This window comes from Cebus imitator, unplaced genomic scaffold (assembly GCF_001604975.1).
Source record: "Cebus imitator isolate Cc_AM_T3 unplaced genomic scaffold, Cebus_imitator-1.0 Scaffold135, whole genome shotgun sequence".
Lineage (NCBI taxonomy): Eukaryota > Metazoa > Chordata > Mammalia > Primates > Cebidae > Cebus > Cebus imitator.
This window is the reverse complement of record NW_016107450.1, coordinates 3,427,943-3,433,595: the sequence shown is the minus strand read 5'-3', so window position 1 is coordinate 3,433,595 and position 5,653 is coordinate 3,427,943.

Genomic DNA, 5,653 nt, shown 5'->3' with positions numbered 1-5,653 from the left:
CAGGATGGTCTTGATCTCTTGACCTCGTGATCCACCCGCCTCGGCCTCCCAAAGTGCTGGGATTACAGGCTTGAGCCACCGCGCCTGGCCACTCTGAGTACTTCTAAGAGGACCAGAGCACCAGTGGCCTCCCCATCCACCTTCCCTCCCTTCTCCTCTGGCTTACCTAAGGGAAGCCTAGAGGAATTCAAGGAGGAGGGGTGATTCTGAAGCTATGGTCTAGCATGGCATGCTGTGGTCTTAAAGCCTGTGAAATTCACTCTTCAACAAACTTGGCATCTACGTTAAGCACGTGAATGTATTGAGTTACCAATCAACAATCTCCTTTAAGGTGATTGTAATCCCCCAAGGACTTCAGCCCAGGTAGCCACCCACTGCTGGCTGTCAGAGGACATCCTGGTGCTCCTTCCTGCCTGGACCCCTAGCCTGGAATGCTCACCCCACATCTCTGCTGGGTCAGCGCGTTCCTATTTGTGCTTCAAGACCCAGCTCAGTCCTGGCTCAGCTGACCCCTTGGTTTCTGTGTCTGTTCCCTGCTGGGCTGTGAGTGTTTTTATATTTTGTTTTTTGTTTTTCTTATGTCCATCTAGATTTGAATGTGAGTGTTTATTTTATTTATTTATTTTTTTGAGATGGTGTTTCACTCTTGTTGCCCAGGCTGGAGTGCAATGGCATGATCTCAGCTCACTGCAACCTCCGCCTCCTAGGTTTAACTGATTCCCCTGACTCAGCCTCCCAAGTAGCTGGGATTACAGGTGTCCACCACCACGCCCGGCTAATTTTTGTATTTTTAGTAGAGATGGGGTTTCACCATGTTGGCCAGGCTGGTCTCAAACTCCTGGGCTCAAGCAATCCTCCCATCTCAATCTCCCAAAGTGCTCGGATTACAGGCTGGAGTCATGGTGCCCCGGCTTTTTTGTTTGTTTGTTTTTGAAACAGAGCCTTGCTCTGTCACCAAGGCTGGAGTGCAGTGGCACCACCTCGGCTCACTGCAACCTCCCTCTCCCGGGTTCAAGTGAGTCTCGTGCCTTAGCCACCCAAATAGCTGGGATTACAGGCATGCCCCACCAAGCCCAGCTAATTTTTGTACTTTTTTTGTAGAGAAGTAGTTTTATCATGTTGGCCAGGCTGGCCTCGAATGCCTGACCTCAAGTGATCCACCCACCTCAGCCTCCCAAAGTGCTGGGATTGCAGGTGTGAGCCACAGTGCTGGGCCTGCTGGGCACACATTCTATTTTTGTTTTGTTTTGTTTTTTGAGACAGAGTTTTCGCTCTTGTTTCCCAGGCTGGAGTGCAATGGCGTGATATCTGTTCACTGCAGCCTCTGCCTCCCAGGTTCAAGCGATTCTCGGGCCTCAGCCTCCTGAGTAGCTGGGATAACAGGCTCCCAACATCACGCCTGGCTAATTTTTGTACTTTTAGTAGAGACAGTGTTCTGCCATGTTGGCCAGGCTGGTCTTGAACTCCTGACCTCAGGCGATCTGCCTGCCTCAGCCTCCAAAGTGCTGGGATTACAGGTGTGAGCTACTGCGTCCAGCCTCATTTTGTATTTTTAGTAGAGACAGGTTTCTCCATGTTGGTCAGGCTGGTCTTGAACTTCCAACCTCAAGTGATCCGCCCGCCTTGGCCTCCCAAAGTACTGGGATTACAGGCTTGAGCCACTACACCGGCCTTGGCACATATTCTAAAGAGAGCCAACTTGCACACTCTGAGTACTTCTTTTTTTTTTTTTTTTTNTTAGTAGAGACGGGGTTTCACCATGTTGACCAGGATGGTCTCGATCTCTTGACCTCGTGATCCACCCGCCTCGGCCTCCCAAAGTGCTGGGATTACAGGCTTGAGCCACCGCGCCCAGCCTGGTCTCGAACTCTTAACCTCAGGTGATCCACCCGATTTGGCCTCCCAAAGTGCTGGGATTACAGGTATGAGCCACCATGCTCGGTATTTTTTATGTTTTGTTGAGACAGTCTTGCTCTGTCACCCAGGCTGCAGTGCAGTGGTACAATCTTGGCTCCCTGCAACCTCTGGCTCCTGGGCTCAAGCAATTTTCGTGCCTCAGCCTTCCAGTAGCTGTGACCACAGGCGCCTGACACCATACCTGTCTAATTTTTTTTGTATTTTTAGTAGAAATGGGGTTTCGCCACTTTGGCCAGGCTGGTCTTGAACTCCTGGTCTCAAGTGATCCTCACTCCTCAGCCTCCCAAAGTGTTGGGATTATAGGTGTGAGCCACCATGTCTGGCCTCAAATGTGAGTTTTTTTGTTTTGTTTTTATGTTTTTTGTTTTTGAGTTGAGTTTCGCTCTTGTTGCCCAGGCTGGAGTGCAGTGGCACAATCTCAGCTCACTGCAACATCCACCTCCTGGGTTCAAGTGATTCTCCTGACTCATCCTCCGGAATAGCTGGGATTACAGTGGGATTACAGGCATGTGCCACCATGCCTGTCTAAATTTTTTTTTTTTTGGAAGACACAGGGTTTCACTATATTGGCTAGGCTGGTCTCGAACTCCTGACCTCAGTTGATCCAGCCGCCTTAGCCCCACAAAGCACTGGGATTACAGGAGTGAGCCACTGCACCCATTCTCAAATGTGAGTGTTTCAAAACCAGATCAGGTCTGACTTGGGTTGGCACCCAGGTGGCTTCATAATTGTTGCTGTCCTGAATTATAGCCCTCTTTGCTACTTGGGCCAAGCCCCATCTGGGACCACTGACTCCCTCTGACTCCTGGACAGGCTCTTGAGCAGCAAAACCTCCACCTGCTATGATCTTGCCTGCCTCTCCGTCCCCTTGTCTACCTGACCAGACCTCTCAACCTCGGGGCCTGAATGCCCCATTTCTCCTCCTGTGCGGCCCTGTCCTACCTCACAGTGGGACCCAGGGCACTCTGTTGTACCACTCCAGGGAGCACCATTGTGTCTTCTGTGAATGGCAGCTCCTGGAATACAGCTCCAGAAGGCACCATTCATAGACACAATGGTGGCACCCCCTTGAGTCATGCAATGGCAAGTGAGCCCTCAACAGGGCCAGTGTCAACTGTGGCTCAGGCATCCTTTGGGTGTGGCAGTGCCTGGCTTCATCTGCCCTGTCACCTGCACCCCTCTTTTTCCATCCCACTTCTCCTAGCTGGACTAAGCTGGGCGTCATCTACAAGCCCAGTGTGCTGACTAGGGAATGTGTGGGGCTTGGGGCATGAGAACAGTAAATAACATCACTTTTCTCATTTCCCAGGCTGGGAACCAATTGAAAGATAGGATACCATAGACAGACATCAACTTTATTCCTGACTAAAGCTCAAAAAAAGGGCGTGGTATCAATTTATAGTGACCATCCTATAGGCTGGGTGCCGTGGCTCACATCTGTAGTCCCAGCACTTTGGGAGGCCAAGGAGGGCAGATCACGAGGTCAGGAGTTCGAAACCAGGCCTGGCCAACATAGTGAAACCCTGTCTCTACTAAAAATACAAAAATTAGCTGGGTGTGGTGGCGTGCACCTGTATCCCAGCTACTCGGGAGTCTGAGGCAGGAGAATCGCTTGAACCCGGGAGGCGGGGGTTGCAGTGAGTGGAGACCAAGCCATTGCACTCCAGTTTGGGTGACAGAGTGACACTCCATGTCAAAAAAAAAAAAAGAAAAAAAGATTGGGTGGGCGTGGTGGCTTATGCTTGTAAATGGGAGGCTGAGGCGGGCGGATCACCTGAGATCAGGAGTTTGAGACCAACCTGGCCAACATGGTGAAACCCTGTCTCTACCAAAAAAAAAAAAATTAGCCAGGTGTGGTGGTAGGCGCCTGTAATCCCAGCTACTCAGGGGGCTGAGGCAGGAGAATCGCTTGAACCCGGGAGGCGGAGGTTGCAGTGAGCTGAGATGGCGCCACTGCACTCCAGCCTGGGTGATGGAGTAAGACTCCGTCTCAAGAAAACAAACAAAAAAAGATTTACAGTGACCATCCTAACATTCGCATGCAGTCACACAGCCCTGCACTGAGTTGGACCAGCCCTGCTAAGTCCACAACGGATGGAGAGAACAGCAGCTGCTTCCTCTCTGTGGGTTCAAGGCCTGAGCTTCCCTCCATCCCTGCCCTGGATCTTACCACTGGGATTGTGGGAGAGGGTGTCAAAGGACAGTTTTCTCCCACAGTTTTCCCTTCCAGGGAGAGGTGTGGAAATCCCCTCATCTCTAAGGCAACATGAGATTGGAGAATGTACTCTCAAATCCCCAAACAGCGACAGAATTATTCTGCTTGCTTCAGAGCAGAGGCCCAGAGCCATTTCCAGACCTCTCCCAAGCACGGAAAAGGGCTGAGGGCTGGACGGGGGTCAGAGAGGGAGTCAGGCAGGACCCCTCAGACAGCAGCAGCTGGGCTTTCTCCGTTCCAGGCCCAGCTCTCTCTGAAATGGGAGAAGGGGTGAAGGAACGGATTTGGAACTGTCAAGAATTCCAACCTCAGGGGGCAGTGGAGGTAATGCGGGGTTCAGACCATCTGTGACCTGGACAGAGTCCTCTTTCTTCCCCAGAAATGCTAAGCACACGGGCATCCTGTTGCCTCAACTCCCTCAGTCCCAAACGCTCTGCCTGTTTGTCCTCTTTGTCCTGAGCCACCCAGTGGGACATGCAGGTCAGACGCTGACTTCGTTTCAGGTCCCTGAAGCAGGCTTGTTTTCTCAGCAATGTCCACCGCCTGCAGCCGGGCACCTCTCTTCCCCAGCCTGGGTCACTGGCAAGGGGGCAAAAAGCATTCTGGACTCACAGCAGGCAGTGAAGTGTAGTCACAGAGCCTGACCTGGCTCGAAATCCCAGATCCTTTGCTTACTAGGCTGTGTGGCCTTAGGTGAGTTACTAAATCTCTCTGTGCTTCAGTTTCTGCATGTGTGAAACAGGGATAACATTAATACCTAGCTCACTGGGTTATGATGAGACATAACTTCATATAACGCCCTTAGGGCTGATGCCTGGGCAGTTCTGAGCACTCAGTGAAGGCAAGCTGCCATTTTTATGGGCCCAGGTCTCGGAAAAAACAGCCAGGGGAAGGGGGACACTCTCCACTGTATGCTGAGTTCTATCATAGGGGCCATTTTAGCTAAACACACAAAAACGGAGGAGGGGGCTGGGTGTGGTGGCTCATGCCTGCAATCCCAGCACCTTAAGAGGCTGGATTGCTTGAGCCCAGGAGTTTGAGACCAGCCTGGGCAATAAAGTGAGACCCCCATCTCTACAAAAGATATGAAAATTAGCCAGGCGTGGTGGCGCACGCCTGTAGTCCCAGCTGCTGGGGAGCAGGGTGAGGTGGGAGGTAGCTTGAGCCCCGGAGGCAGAGGCTGCGATGAGCTGAGATTGCATCACTGCGCTCCAGCCTGGGGAACAGAGGGAGATCTGTCCCCAAAACAAAACCAAAAAATCAAAACAAAACACAGGAGGAACGATTATTCCCCATTTTACAGATCAAAAGCTGAGTGGTATCTGACCCAGATAGCAGCCCTTCCTTGCTCAGAGAGGAGATTGGGAAAAGAGAAACGAGTGACAGAATTCGAGAGTGGGTATCTACTGGGGTCTTCGTGAAGGAACAAGGGTTGCTCCAGGAAGTTCTTATCTCTGCTTTGCTCTAACCACCTGCTTTAGGTTTTTTTTTTTTTTTTTTTTAAAGACGGGGTTTCACCAT